The following is a 16180-nucleotide window of genomic DNA, read 5'->3' as shown; positions in this document are numbered from 1 at the left end:
AGGAACTAGAACAAGAATAACAAATAAAGCCTAAAGCGAGTAGAAGGAAGGAAATAATAAAGATTGGAGTGAAAATAAATAAAATAGAGTCTAGAAAAACAATAAAAAAGATTAATGAGAATTCTAGGAAGAAATGGCATAGACGATCGAGGCATTGTTTATCTCTCTCATGACTACATCAAAGTTGGGACAGAAACACAGAGCAAGAAGCAAGCAAAGTCACCTGGGATCTAGATGAACAGAAGTGCTACAACTAGGCAGAGAAATAATTAATCAAACTGCAACGGTAAATGATAAGAGGGGGCAAAGACCCAAGGATGTGCATTCCTAAGTGGCTGAGAGGGTCAGAGGCTGCAGCAGCCAGTAGCTGCAGATGCTTCCAAAAGGGGTCATTTCTATGAACAGATTATGGCAGTGACGGACTTGCTTGCTCTGACTACCATCACCAGGTGGGCTCCACTGGAAGCACCAGGGACTTACTTGGGGGTACTGAGTTGTCCAGGTAAAGACCAGAGACAAGGATCTCTCCCAGACAGAGGTGTCCGCAATATCCATTGTTTCTCTGTTTAGCCCTCTCACCTCCCAATGTGTGGAGGCAGTGCTGCCACGGCTGAGACCTCATCAAACTACATAACAGAGATTGCTCCACCCAGAGGATTCTCTGAAACTCTGCCTCCCCCAACTCAGGACCCACCCAAGATACATCTAGTTGTGTCCTCGGGAATCTGGTGTGACTTGCTGGGCAGAGACAAGGCTCATACTGGTGACAACTAGCCTCAGCTTCTGGTGAGGACTCGAGGCAACTATTAACACAACATTTGTGGATTGCTTCCTGAATCTTAACAGGTGGCCCTGGATGGGCACAGGCTGCGGCTAAATTTGGTATGCAGCTGAATCCCTCTCAGGACTGTGACTCTTGACACATACTACACAAAGACACACTAATAAGACCCGGAGATTTAGGAGCTCTGCTTAGTACATAGAAACAGACATGGAAAGGCACCCAAAATGGGAAGACAAAGAAGAAGAAATCATATGATAGAATAGAACAGAGATCTAGGAACAATGAAGTCAAGCAATCTAACAGATGCAGAGTTCGAAACACTGGTTATAAAAATGATCAGCGAACTTAGGGGAAGTATAGATGTATTTAGAAAGAACTTTTAAAAAGAGATTTAAAAAACATAAAAATGAAAATGGAAATTGTAAAAGGGAACCAGTCAGAAGAGAAGAATAAATTACCTGAGATAAAGAGCATATTAGAGGGAATAAACAGAGTGGAAAAATAAGAGGATCAAACCACCAATATAGGGGTTTGGAAAGCCAAGGGCACCTCATGAAAACAGAAAGAAAAAAGAAGCCAAGACTATAATAATTTAAGAAGCCTATGGGACACTATTAAATGTAAAATAGCCGTGTCATGTAGGTATCTAAAGGAAAATAAAAAGTTGAAGAGCTATTTGAAGAAATAATGATGGAAAACTTCCCTCATCTGGTGAAGGAAATAGACATACAATCCCAGGAAGCTCAGAGTCCCAAATAAGATGAACCCAAAGAGGACCACACCAAGACACATCATAATTAAATGCCAAAGTTTAATTACAAAGAGAGAATCTTAAAATCAGCAAGAGAAAAGCAGTTAGTTACCTACGAGGGGCAGCCATAAGACTGGCAGCTGATTTCTCAAAAGAAATTATAAAGACAGAAAAGCTTATCACAAAATATTCAACATGATGAAAAGCCAGGATCTACAACCAAGATTACTTTATCCACCAAAGCTATCATTTAGAGTCAAAGGACAGATACAGAGCTTCCCAGACAAAAAGAAGCTAAAGGAATTCATCATCGCCGAGCCAGTATTACAGGAAATGTTGGAGGGACTTCTTTAAGAAGAAAAAACATGTATCAAAAGCAGGAAAAAAGAATGGTGATAACTACATTCCTATCAACAAGTACCTCAAATGGAAAAGAATGAAGTGCTCTAATCAAAAGATAGAGTGGCTGAATAGATAAGTACAAGACCCCTACATATGCTGCCTATAATAGTCTCACTTCAGATTAAAAGATACATGTAAGTCTACAACCATGCTACCTTGAACAAGCCCAATCCCATCTGATCTCGGAAGCTAAGTAGGTTCGGGCCTGGTTAGTACTTGGATGAGAGACCACCTAGGAAGACCAGGTGCTGTAGGTGTAAAAAATAAAAAAAAATAAATTAAAAATAAGGGATTGTAACCTGACAAGGTCCTTGCAATCTGTAGGTCAACCAAGGGTTGCCTCACCTAAAAAAAAAAAAAAAAAGATGTGGTTTCATACTGTAGCAGAGTTATCATGTCTGCTTTACACACAGAAGTCCTTGGTTTGTGCCCCAGTAGAGCCACAGTCCATGGTCCATGGCCATGTCACCCTGAAAAAGTCTGAAGCTAAGCAGGGTCAGGCCTGGTTAGTACTTGGATGGGAGATGACCTAGGAAGACCAGATGCTGTAAGCATAATAATAATAATAAATAATAAAAGAGACACACACAGACTATAAGGAAGGGGATAAAAACTATATTGCCTTTGATGGACCTGGAGGGTATATGAAATCAGTTAGAGAAAGGGAAACATCACGTGATTTCATGTTATACATGGAATCTAAAAAAAATAAACAACAACAATGAAAATAAATTCATAGATACAGAGAATATTTTGAGGGCTACAAGATGGGAATGGTGTTGGGGGGGTGGTAAACAAGGGAAAAGGATTAAGAAGTACAAACAGATAGTTACAAGATAGACACGAAGATATAAATTGTAATATAAGGAAAATAGTCAATAGTGTTATAATAAACATGTAAGGGGGAAGAGAGGTACTTGATTTAGTGGGGTGTTCACTTTGTGAATTATATAGATCTCTAATCACTAAGCTGTACAAATGAAACTAATAGATTATTGTATGCCAATGGTAATAAAAAAATGAATTGTACAATGTAAATATGAGCAACTCATTGTCTATTATGTTTCAATACAGCCGAGAAAAAACATGTTAAAAAAAAGAAAAGAATAAGAGCAAGAATTCATATCAAACAAATGATTAATGAAACCAAGAGCTGGTTCTTTGAAAGGATAAATATAATTGACAAACCCTTAACAAGATACATCAAGGAAAAAAGAGAGAAGACTCAAATAAAATCAGAAATGAAAGAGGAGAAATATTTACAGATTCCACAGAAATCAACAGGCCTTAAAAAATACTATAAGAAATTGGACAATCTGGAAGAAATAAACACATTCCTAGAAACATACAGTATTCCAAGATGAGTCAAGTAGATACAGAAAATCTAAACTGAATGATCACCACCAATGAAAATGAATCAGTAATCAAAAACCTCCCAAAAAACAGAAGTCCTGGACCTGATGGCTTCATAGCAGAATTTTACCAAACTTTCAAAGAAGAATTAACACTTATGCTTCTCCAGCTATTCCAAAAAATTTAAGAAGAGGAAAGGTTCTCTAACTCCTTTTATGAGGCTACCATTTCCTTGACTTGAAAACCAGGCAAATACATTATGAATAAAGAAAACTATAGGCTGATATCTCTTATGAACATTGGTCTAAAATTCCTAAACAAAATATTAGCAAACTGTATTCGGCAATACATTAAAAATATCAAAAACCTGATCAAGTTGGATTTATTCCTAAGATGCAAGGCTGGTACAGTATCTGCAAATCAATTAATGTGATACACCACATTAACAAATTGAAAGATAAAAACCATATAATCATATAAATAGATGTAGGAAAAGCATTCAACAAAATCTAGTATCCATTTATGATAAAAACTCTCAGCAAAGTGAGAGTAGAGGGAACATACCTCAACATAAGAAAGGCCATATATGACAAACCTACAGCTAACATCTTACTCAATGGGAAAAGTCTAAAAGCGTTTCCCTTAAGATCTAAAACAAGGCAAGACAAGGATGCCCACTTTCACCACTCCTCTACAACATTGTACTGGAGGTCTTAACCACAGCAATAAGACAAGAAATAGAAATAAAAGGTTTCAGAATTGGAAAGGAAGAAGTAAAACTCTTGTTATTTGCAGATAACATGATACTATATAGAGAGAACCCTGAAAATTCCACCAAAAACTGTTGGAGCTGATCAATGAATTCAGGAAAGTAGCAGGATAGAAAATCAACATTCAGAAGTCAGTGGCATTTTTATATACCAATGATGAACTTAAGAAATCATTTCCATTTACAACATCGATGACAATAAAATGCCTGGGAATCAAATTAACCAAGGAGGTAAAAGAACTGTTCTCATAAAATTATAAGTAATTGGAAAAAGAAATTTAAGATACAAATAAATGGAAGCATATATCGTGCTCATATGTAAGAAGAATCAACATTATTAAAATGTCCATACTACCCAGAGCAATCTATTGATTCAATGCAATCCCTAGCAGAATACCAATGGAATTATTCAGAGAGCTAAAACAAATAATTCTAAAATTTATATGCAACCATGTAAGACCCCGAATAGCTCCATGGCTATTGCCATGGAGTTATCACATTACCTGATATCAAACTATACTACAAGAATACAGTAATCAATGCAGCATGGCACTGGCATAAAGACAGAAACATTAATGAATGGAGCAGAACAGACAGCCCAGAAAAAAATTCCACAACTATACACTCATTTAATATGTGACAAAGGAGGCAAAAACATATAATGGGTAAAGACAGTCTCTTCAATAAATGGTACTTGGAAAATTGGACAGATAAATGCATAAAAAAAGAAACTGGACCACCTTTTTACACCATATAGAATAGAATCAAATTGATTAAAGACTTCAATATAAGACACGACACTATAAAACTTCTAGAAGAAAACATAAGCAAATGAAAAAATAAACAAATGGGACTACATCAAACTAAAAAAGATTTTGCACAGCAAAGGAAACCATCAACAGAGTGAAAAGACAACTGATTGAATGGGAGAAGATATTCATTTATGATACATCTGAAAATGGGTTAATATCCAAAATATATAAAGAACTCATACAACTCAACAACAACAAAAACAAACAATCTAATTAAAAATGGGCAGAAGACCTGAATAGATATTTCTCCATAAAGGAAATATAGATATCTAATAGACATATGAAAATATGTTCAAGTTCACTGACCATCAGAGACATGCACATTAAAAACACAATGAGATATCACCTCACAACTGTTAAAATGGCTATCATCAATAAATCAAAGAACAACAAGTGTTGTCAAGGATGTGGAGAAGAGGTAACTCTCATACACTATTGGTGGGATTGCACTATGGAAAATTCTCAAAAAATTAAAAATAGATATATCTTTTGACCCAGCAATTGTACTTCTGGGTATTTATCCAAAGAAAACCAAAACAATAATTTGTAAAGATCTATGCATCCCTATGTTCATGACAGCTCAATTTACAATAGCCAAGATACGAAAGCTACCTAAATGCCCATAAACAGACAACTGTACAAAGAAATTATGGTTCGTATATACAATGGAATATTACTCAGCCATAAAAAAAATGAAATCCTGAAATTTGCAATGACATGAATGAACCTAGAAGTTACTACTCTGAGAGAAATAATTCAGACGGAGAGAAATAAATACCATATGATTTCACTTATATGCAAAATCTAAGGAACGAAAATAACAAACTAATCAAAAACACACACAAATATAGAGGACAATCTGGTGATGGCCAGAGGTCAGGGGTAGGGGATAGGGGCTGGGAGAAAGTGGCGAAGGCTTATCAAAGCACAAATTAGTAGTTGACTGATGGCCATGGGTATGCAGAGCACAGCATAGGGAATGCAGACAGTGGTAACGTGATGGCTATGTGTAAAGCCAGAGGGAAGATAGAGTAATCAGGGGGATCATTTCATAAACTATATAAATGTCTAACCAATGTACTTGAAGCTAATAAAAACACAATGAGATATCACCTCACACCTGTCAGAATTGTCATCGTCAATGAACCAACAGACAACAAATGTGGGCAAGCACATGGAGAAAAGGGAACCCCTGTGCACTTTTGCTGGGATGGAAAATTGATACAGTCACATTGGAAAACAGTTTGAAGGTTCCTCAAAAACTAAACATACAACTACCTATGACCCACCAATTCCACTTCTGGATCTTTATCTTAAAAAAATCAAAATCCCTAATTCGAAAAGATATATGCACCCCTATGTTCACTGCAGCACTGTGTGCAATAGTCAAGATATAGAAGCAACCTGGGTGCCCATCAATAGTTAATTTAATAAGAAAGTCACGATGCGCATACACACACACAATGGAATTCTACTCAGCCATAGAAATGAAATCTTATCATTTGCAACAACATGGATGGACTTAGAGAGTATTATCCTAAGTGAATAAATTAGAGAAAAACAAATACCGTTTGACCTCACTTATATGTGGAATTCCATGAACAAAATAAATGAACAAACAAGACAAAAACAGACTCATAGATACAGAGAACAAACATGATTGTCAGGGGTCAGGGGGTGTGAACCTGTGTGAAAAAAGTGTAAGGATTAAGAAGTACAAATTGGTAATTACAAAGTAGGCATGGGATATAAAGTACAGCATAGGGTATATAGCAATAATGTTGTAATTACTATGTATAGTGCCAGGTGGGTGCTAGACTGATCAGAGGGTTCACTTCATGAATTATATAAATGTCTAACCACTATGCTATACATCTGAAACTAATATAAAATAATATTGAATGTCAATTCTAATTGAAATTTTTTTAAACATAAAAAAAACATCCATATCACACAAAGCAACCTATAGATTCATTGCAATCCCTATCAAAATGCCAATGGCATTTTTCAGAGAACTAGAAAAAATAATCCTAAATATTATATGGAACTATGAAAGACTCCAAATAGCCAAAGCAATCTTGAGAAAAAAATAACAAAGTTAGAGGTATTTCAAAACTACTTCAAACTATGCTACAAAGCTATAGTAATCAAACAGTATCATACTGGCACAAAACAGACAAGTAGATCAATGGAACAGAACAGAGAGCACTGAAATAAAGCCATACTTTATTTTCAATTGATCTACAACAAAGGAGACAAGAATATGCAATGGAGAAAAGATACCCTCTTTAATAAATGGTGTTGGGAAAACTTTATATATAGGTGAAAAAATGAAACTAGATAATTTTCTTACATAATATACAAAAATAAACTCAAAATGTATTAAAGACTTAATAGAATACCTGGAATAATAATGTTTCTAGAAAAAAAAACAAGCAGTAAACTCTTTGACATTGTCCTTAGTCATATATGTTTAACATGTCTCCTTGGGAAAAGATAACAAAAGTAAAAACAATCAAATGGGACTACATCAAATTTAAAAGCTTTTGTATAAAGAAGGAAACCATCAACAAAATGAAAAAGCAGCCTACTGAATGGGAGAAGATATTTGTTAATGCTATATTCAATAAGGGTTAATAACCCCAATGTTATTAAAACTCATAAACCCAACGTGAGAAAACTCAACAATCCAATTACAAAATGAGCAGAGGACCTGAATAGATGATTTTTCAGAGAAGACATACATATGGTCAACAGGCAAAAGAAAATATGCTCAACATCACTAATTAGGAAAATGCACAATGAGATATCATGTCATACCTATCAGAATAGCTATAATCAAAAAGCAGCACAGAACAAGTGTTGATAAGGATGTGGGAAACAGGGAACTCTTGTTTATTTTTGGTGGCATTGTAAACTAGTGGAGTCATTATGGAAAACAGTATCAAGATCGCTTAAAAAAATTAAAACTAGCACTACCATGTGACCCAGCAATTCCACTTCTGGGTATTTATCTGAAGAAAAAAAAAACACTATTTTGAAGATATATGAATTCTATTTGTTCACTACACCATATGTGCAATAGACAAGATATAAAAGCAACCTAAGTATCTATCAACAGATAAATGAATAAAGAAGATGTGGTATTCATACACAATGGAATATTACTCAGCCATGTCAAAGAATGCAATCTTGACATTTGTGACATGATGGACCTAGGGAGTATTATGCTAAGTGAAATATGTTGGACAGAGAAAGACAAATATTGTGTGATTTCACTTACATTCAGATTCTAATAAACAAAGCTAATGTACAAACAAAATGAAACAGAAACACTCTCATAAATAAAAAGAACAAATTATGGCTATCAAAAGGGAGGGAGTGGAGTAATAGGTGGAAAAGAGGAAGACGATTAAGAACAAACTTTCAATTATAAAGTAAGTCACAGGGATGTAATGTATAGTATAAGAAATATAGCCAATAATGTCATAATAACTATGTATGGTGACATAGCTACTAGACTTATTATGGTGATCGCGTCATACGATTTATAAATGATAAATCACTATTGTACACCTGAAACTAATATAATATTGTATGTTAACTATAACTGAAGAAATAAAGAAAGAAAAAAAAATTTAAAGTGCTAAAAATTATAAATGGCTATTCAGGCACATAAAATGAAAAAAATCCTATTATATTGTGAAAAAATTTAATTAACAAAATAATATTACCAATATTAATAGGTTTCTACTGGATAATTGAGGCATATTATTCTATATTTCTGGCAATTATTACAAGTGTCATATTAAGAGTTACCTAATTTCTCCAACTACTCTGTGAAATCTCTTTGTTTAGGACATTTTATGCTTCTCACATCTCCAGTGACAAATGGAAATAAATCAATACATGCACAAATCAAATATTTTTAATCAATGAAGTATAAATCTTAATTTCTAAAAAAAATGATAAAGACAGGGGTAGAATTACAATATGTCCTACAGTATAGTAACCCATAGGACCCTCATATAATGTATAGAATATAATATCACTCTATATAATTGGCATTCAGTAAATATTTATTGTGAAGCTACTATATGTCACTAACATCTGTTAAAGTTAATATAGTTGATCGAGTGATTATATATTTATCGCGACAACTTTATGTAAGTCAGTATTCTAGGCTAATGAACATAAGGAGCTTTCTAATATTTCATAATAGAGCATTTAGAATTTTTACAGTTAACTGGTACATTTGAGCTCACATAAGTCATTTTATTAGCCATTACAGCTAACAGATTATGTGTATAAATAAATTTATTTTAAAAGGTAGGAAAAGACAATTAAATGAAAACCTCCAATACAAATATGTTGGTGTTTGCAATATATTACTACAAGGAAGGTAATGTGCTGAAGCCTTATTTTTAAACTTAAGAAACAAGGATTCTGTAATTCTTGTTTTTTTTTTTTTTTTTTGCTGATATGATCTTTGATTTATTTTTCAAGGAAAGAGTAGGGAACCCAGTGATGGGTTCATGAGAAAAAAAATAGTAGTTAGCATAGGAAATAAAAGATTCTATTCACCTTCTCTGAGTTGAAATCTACTACATTGCATTGCAATGTGAGCAGTGTCATGACACCTATGGTTTGGGGAAATTTCCATTCTAATTACATTGTGTTCTTACCAATTATGAAGTCACCGAAATCTATTAACCTGTAGATTTGTGGAATGATATGCATTCTTGATTGATTGTTTTCAAAATGAGTTACTTTGCCATGTGGAATGTTGCCATTGGAATAAAATGTAATTATTTGACTATATCCTTTCTGAATTTCACCAAATTTTTGAGCCTCTTCAGGCCTTGGTTTCTTCAGCTTCCAAAAAGGGATAATGATACTATGCAGGCTATTTACTTTAGAGGATTTTTGTGACAATCAAAGGAAATAAATAGGTGTGATACTGCTTTATAAACCAGATTGGTAAACAAATTTGAGCTTCCAAGGAAATGATCCACAATATTTCTTTTGTCAAGTCTTGTATCTACTGAGAAGAGTACAACATATGAATTAAAAAGAAACTGATTGTGATAATACCTAAATTGATCATCATATACTATTAAGTACATACTAATCATAATCTTCAAGAAAGTGTCTAATCATCCTTACCACCATAAATGGCAGTAACATATGTATTTTCAAGTGAGTATAAAACTTATCCATAATACATCTAAATTCTTTGCAAGTCTTTGTGTCGCTCCTGGAGCCTATAAGCACTAAATTAAAAAAAATCTAAAATCTATAATACTTATAAAAATTACTAAATCTTTACTGACCAAAAGATTTGTGACAGTAGCATTTACTAACAATGAAGAACATGATGTACAAAACAGCTGTCGCATTCAGTCTGTTCACTCTTTAAATTCTTTGTTTGAATATAAAATTGTTCTTTAAAAGGCAGTATTATTTTGTATAATCACATTAACATATAATAAATGCTTCGATGATATGATCTGTCACTTAAACTTCTCTACCTAGTCTTTGCAATAACACTCAAAAATCATTATCAGAAACAAAGCAACAAATCTAAAACACTTTTTTCCCTCAAAATTAAAAACAAAGTTTATGTCTTTCTTTTCCTCACTGCAGTATACTGAAAGTAACATTAAAATATTTGGATTGGAAGTTTTTAGTAGATCTTTTTTTCCTTTTTAAAATCAGTTTCTTTGTTCCTAGAACATATCTCCTGTCAATAAAATGAAAAATGATATAGATTTAAGAGGACAGTAGTCTCATTGTAGCATCTCTCATATTATTATTCTAGTATCATCTGTTACAAAGTAAGGCCAATTCCCACATCTAATTACAAACAGGATTTCAGAGTCATTAAACAAAATACATTTCCATTAGTGCTGCTGTAAGATTGGGGGAAAGTGAAGATTAGTTCATGCTGCACCTCTGTTTTTAAAGCTTTGAAGATTTAGACCTCTGTATTTAGAGACTATAAATTTGTTAGAAGATCAGCAAGGTGATAGCCATGTGAAAATGCTCCATTTTAAGCAGTTTATTTGTGCTACTTGCATTTTGTTATTAGTTTTTGTTGCATTTAGTCCTTATAGTAAATATAGCAATACACTGAAGGGTTCTTTTCCTATTTCTTGGTAGGTGCCTGAAGGTATTTCCTTATGCTCTGCAAAGATATGTTCCTTTTACTTCAAAGTAAATTTGGTACAACAAAGCTCATATATTAAAATGGATTACTTGCACATGGACAATTTTGATTCAGTGAGACAAAGTTATTTTTTTCTGGCATTAAGACACAATGCTAGTCCTTAGAATGCAAGGAAGCTTACAGACTAGATCAAGTAAGGTAGATCACACGGTATGTCTAAATGTCTAAAATACAAACTACAAGGTGTATATTTTCTTTTAATGAGTGCATGCACTTCCCATTAAAATTAACATACCCAGGGGAGACTATATCCTGAAGTACTGCTGAATGGCTCAAGTATACAATCTATTGTGCTTTATTTATTTACAACTTTTCTTACAAAAAGTCTAGACAGGTAGTAGGAAGAGATCTGTTCATAGTATGTTAAGTCATATAGCTCATGGAAATCAAAGTTATTCTAAAATGAAGGTAGATAAATATAATTGATTTTGTCTGCAGGCTAAGGAGAGAGAAGGCTTCTCATTTGGGTTTTAGCTATTTCAAGAACAATGACCAGCCAAATTCTTCTTCTAGCATATATTATATTAATGCTTTTACCTCAAAAGCACACACTGAAAGTGGCCATGGTATAAAACCTCCTCTGCCCACAAATAAAAAGGTAAAAGCATTAATATAATATATGCTAGAAGAAGAATATATAGAGTGTTATCTAATGTGTATGAAGAAGATGTATTCTAGTTACACTAGAATTCTGAGAGTGAGGGTTGACGATAACACCACATCCGGACTATTAGTTTTCTGAAATTTATTTACTGGCCACCTTTGAACTAAATAGCCACCCTTACCTGTATATAGAAAAATTGTCTAGTTCCCTTCTGAAATTAGAGTGCTAGGACTAATCACTTATCCTATGCACAAAGGTAGAATTACCTTCACTAGAATTGTCTTTAAATGCCATCTAATTCCATTTTCTATTTTTTATACTTCAAAAAAATGAGAGGTATAGGAACAAAATTGTTTAAGGTCTCATAGCTACTCCTTGGAAGAGGTGGTTCTAGAACACATATCTCCTAACATCTAATAATATAATCGTCTGGCTTCCTCTGCAAATTTCTAACTTAATCTCAAATGCACGCTCTTATTTTTCCTCATTCCCAAATATTCTGGTTGTTTTCTGCTTGATGGCTGGTCTTCATCCTGATCAGATGCATCCAGTTATCTGCAATCAATACAACTACTTCATAAAGTGCAGCATGTACCAAACATATTTTCATACATAACTCAAATAGATAATGGTAACATCCAAAGTTGAAATAATATGAAATAATCAGGAAGACTTTGCTTAGAAGAGACCTCTTTTTCTCCTTAATCTCTTTTCTCTCCTCTTATCTCTCACACAGACCTCCAGAAACATTATTACAATATATGAAATGCCCTTATTAACATACCCAGCCATTAATTCTAAAGGTAGACATAGTTCAGAAGGGGATTTTAAAAAAAGGGTTGGTGAAGAAGAAAAGGAGAGGATAGAGTTGGAAAACATCATTAAGGGACAAAGGAACTAGGAAAAAGCAGTAATTTGGATCTAGACCATTCTATAGTAAACTGAAAATATCAAAGTAGCTCCCTCAGTGTTTCACTTATCATAATTTTGTCAGTAGAAATAGGAGATAATAGTGATGATAATAGGTTTTCTGAAAATAAAAAAGTGTAAATTTATGCTCATCCTAAAGGAGTCCTGCCTGTATTACGTAAAACCCACAAGAACTCATGAAAAGAAAGTTTAACCATCTATATGCCAAAGCATGCACGCCTCTCTCTATAGAAAGCATAGGGACTCAGAAAACAGGGAATAACATGTTCTATACATTGATCTAATTCATGATTGCTAGTGGTAATAATACAAGAAGGTTTATAATTTTCTCCCAAAGTAAAGTGCAATTTTAAATTGGACCACCTCGGTAGCAATTCACCTTACACAAGCTATCTGGTCAGACTTTTCCAAAATATTGATGATGCCAAAAACCTTAATTTCCAATTGTTGGTCATTACTCCTGGTTAGCTAGTTATGTGATTTTTTTCCCCTTCATTGACTGTAAATTAGCAGCTAATATGGAATAGAAGATTTTTAAGTGCTGTCTGTCATAAAGACAATTAAACACTTATAAATTCACAGCGACTTGCAGAGAAAAGTCGGGGTATAACAATAGCATAGAAACCATATTAGGCTCATTAGACTGAAAACATAAGATCTTGGCTCTTTTACTGCTAACTTTCTCCTACCGTTAAATTATATAAAACTAAGGAACATATTAGATTTATTTGTGCCTTTTTTTTCTCTTCATATAATTATAGGAAGAGTATTGCTGTCTTATTTGCCACACAGAAGTAATACAAGGGTGTGAGGAGGTCAAATACTATATTTTGGCAATATGATATTAAAGAGATGACAATGTTGTACATTTAATGTTATTAAAAATGCTGATATGTATAGTATTTATATACTCATTTTTATATTAGAAGAAAATAAAACTTTCCATGTATATAAATGGTATGCTAGTGTGGTAAAAGTACTAAAACAAAGTGTTTTCTCCTGTTTGTTGGAAGAAAAATGATTAAGAAATATCTTATTCATGGCATAAATGTATAAAAGTAATAACTACTTTAACAATCTCAAAACACTCCTGGGAAACCTGTATAGTAATCAGTAAGATGAAAAAAAGTCTTTCTTTGGTCCTGTCATCTTTATTCTAACACCAAAATAACAGCCTAGACATTTTGCTTTTTTTTTAAAATAAAAGACCTACCTCTTTTGCCTTTTGAAGCACTTGAAAATTTAAAAGAGAAAAACTCAAAAATGCTGACCGCGTAATAGCTGACTAGTCATGGCGGGCATAGAACATGAAAGGTTACAACATGGATCTATGCCTACACATTTCTTTTCAACTTGAGCAGCATCCTCCTGCTTCTGCTAACTTGGCAATCATACAGCTGACAGATTTCTGGGTTTTCTAAATAATGCATGGGCTTTTCTTTTAACATGTCAGTGCGAAAATATCAATTCTGCTACAGTGTTGTTCATGATGCTGATTTGACTTGACAGCATTCCATTAAACCAATGAGTTTTTCCCCTCCTGATGGTTTCTTAAGTATTCCTTGGAGTGATGTATCTGTGGTTTTTTAAAACAGATTGTGAAGGATATTTGCATTTATGAGAAAACTCCATGGCAGGTACAGTCAGAGAAAAGGTACAACAAAAATACAACTTTATAAGGGAACACTTTTCCCCATTCTCTTGATTCCTTAAATGTCACCCCTTCTCTCCCCCCAAAATAGGTCTATACTCAAAACATTTGAACTTCCTAAGGAAATATCACTGAAATATTTAATGCTGCTTGATATCTCACTTGGGAAAGCAAAAACACATTTATTAAATCATGCATGTTAACTTCAGAGCCTACACACACACACACACACACACACACACACACACACACACACCCAAATGCTTTGTTCCTTAGTCAGTCCTTTATATGAGCAGGTACTGTCTCAAGTACAATGCACTGATGTTCTATTGATTATGTCCCAGCAGGACAAAGCCAGCTAAAATCCACAAAGTTTGAAGGGACGAGCATTTGTGTTCTATTTCTAAAATGAGGCATATATTTTCCACTGAAGCTGCTGCCCTATAAAATGCAAAATTTGAGCATCTAGAGAAAAAAAAAACTTCTGCTTCCTGGTTAAAAATGATTTAGATGCAAACAAATCCCAGAGGTTTCTAGAAGTTTCTTTGTCAATTTCTGCAAGCCATTTAAGCTAATATTAGGATCTTATACCGATCACCTAGAAGAGGTACTTGTAACTATTCATGACTCAGCTAAAGAGTCTTGACAATTAGATTTACATAGAAAAAGAAACCTGGTCTGGGAATGCATTAGGGCAAATAGACAAGGACTTGATTTGAAGATGGAGAATAATAATCTTTGTGAAGTTACTTTTATTTTTTTGACAAGAAAGAAAAGTTAAAAGCCTCTTCAATAAATGGTGCTATGAAAATTAGAAGGCCACCTGCAAAAGAAGGAAAATAGACTGCTATCTGCATCATACACCAAAATTAACTCAAAATGGGTCAAAGACCTAAAAAAACCCCTAAAACAATAAGTTTCATAGAAGAAAACATTAAGTACTAAACTTATGGACCTTGGATTTAGAGAGGATTTTATAACTTTGACTTCAAAGACAAGGGAAGTAAAAGCAACAATAAATGAATGGGATTATATCAAACAAAAAAAGCTTCTACACAGCAAAAAAATCAACAAAACAAAGAGGCAACCTTTGAATGGGAGAAGATATTTGCAAACAATGCCTCCAATAAGATCCTAATATCCAAAATGCATTTTTAAAAAGCATACAATACAACAACAAAAATAAACAATCCAATTTAAAAATGGGCTAAGGACCTAAACAGACACTTCCCCCAAGAAAGACATACAAATGACTAACAGACATATGAAAAGATGCTCAACTTCACTATTAAGGAAATGCAAATCAAAACCACAATGAGATACTTCCTTAAACCTGTCAAAATGGTTATCATCATCAGGATAAGTAATAAGAAATGTTGGAGAGGTTGTTGGGGAAAATTTTCTTCAGGAAATGTAGGTTCACATACTATTAGTGAAAATGTAAATTGGTACAGCCACTATGGAAAGCAGTAAATTAAGAATAGAATTACCATATGACCCAGCAAGTGCTTTTTTGGATAGCAAGCCCAAAATTTTGAAAACATTTATCTGTAAAGATATATCCACCCTGATGTTCATTGCAGATTAATCAGAGTGGCTAAGACATAGAAACAATCAAAGTTCTCTTTGATAGATGATTGGATAAAGAAGGTGTGGTAGGTATATACAATGGAATATTACTCAGCCATAAGAAAAGATGAAATACTACCATGAGCAGCAATATGGATGGATCTTGAAATTATTATGCTAAGCTAAATAAGTCAGACAGAAAAAGTTGAGACCCAAATGATTTCACATATATTTGGGATATAATACTGAAAGCAACAAACTAACGAGACAAACAAAAACTCATAGACACAGACAACAGTTTAGTGGTTACCAGAGTGAAAGAGAGG

General features: G+C 33.7%; 1 protein-coding gene and 1 pseudogene across 11 annotated transcripts in view; one reads left to right on the top strand and one right to left on the bottom strand.

The window, feature by feature from the left end:
- DACH2 (dachshund family transcription factor 2) overlaps positions 1 to 16180 on the bottom strand; it is a 667650-nt gene that overhangs the window by 212872 nt on the left and 438598 nt on the right. The window lies entirely within an intron of this gene.
- LOC118608587 lies at positions 2076 to 2194 on the top strand (annotated as a pseudogene).

This window comes from Rousettus aegyptiacus, unplaced genomic scaffold, assembly GCF_014176215.1.
Source record: "Rousettus aegyptiacus isolate mRouAeg1 unplaced genomic scaffold, mRouAeg1.p scaffold_m13_p_9, whole genome shotgun sequence".
NCBI lineage: Eukaryota > Metazoa > Chordata > Mammalia > Chiroptera > Pteropodidae > Rousettus > Rousettus aegyptiacus.
Note: the sequence above shows the minus strand (reverse complement) of the source record. Positions and strands in the feature narration are given on the sequence as shown.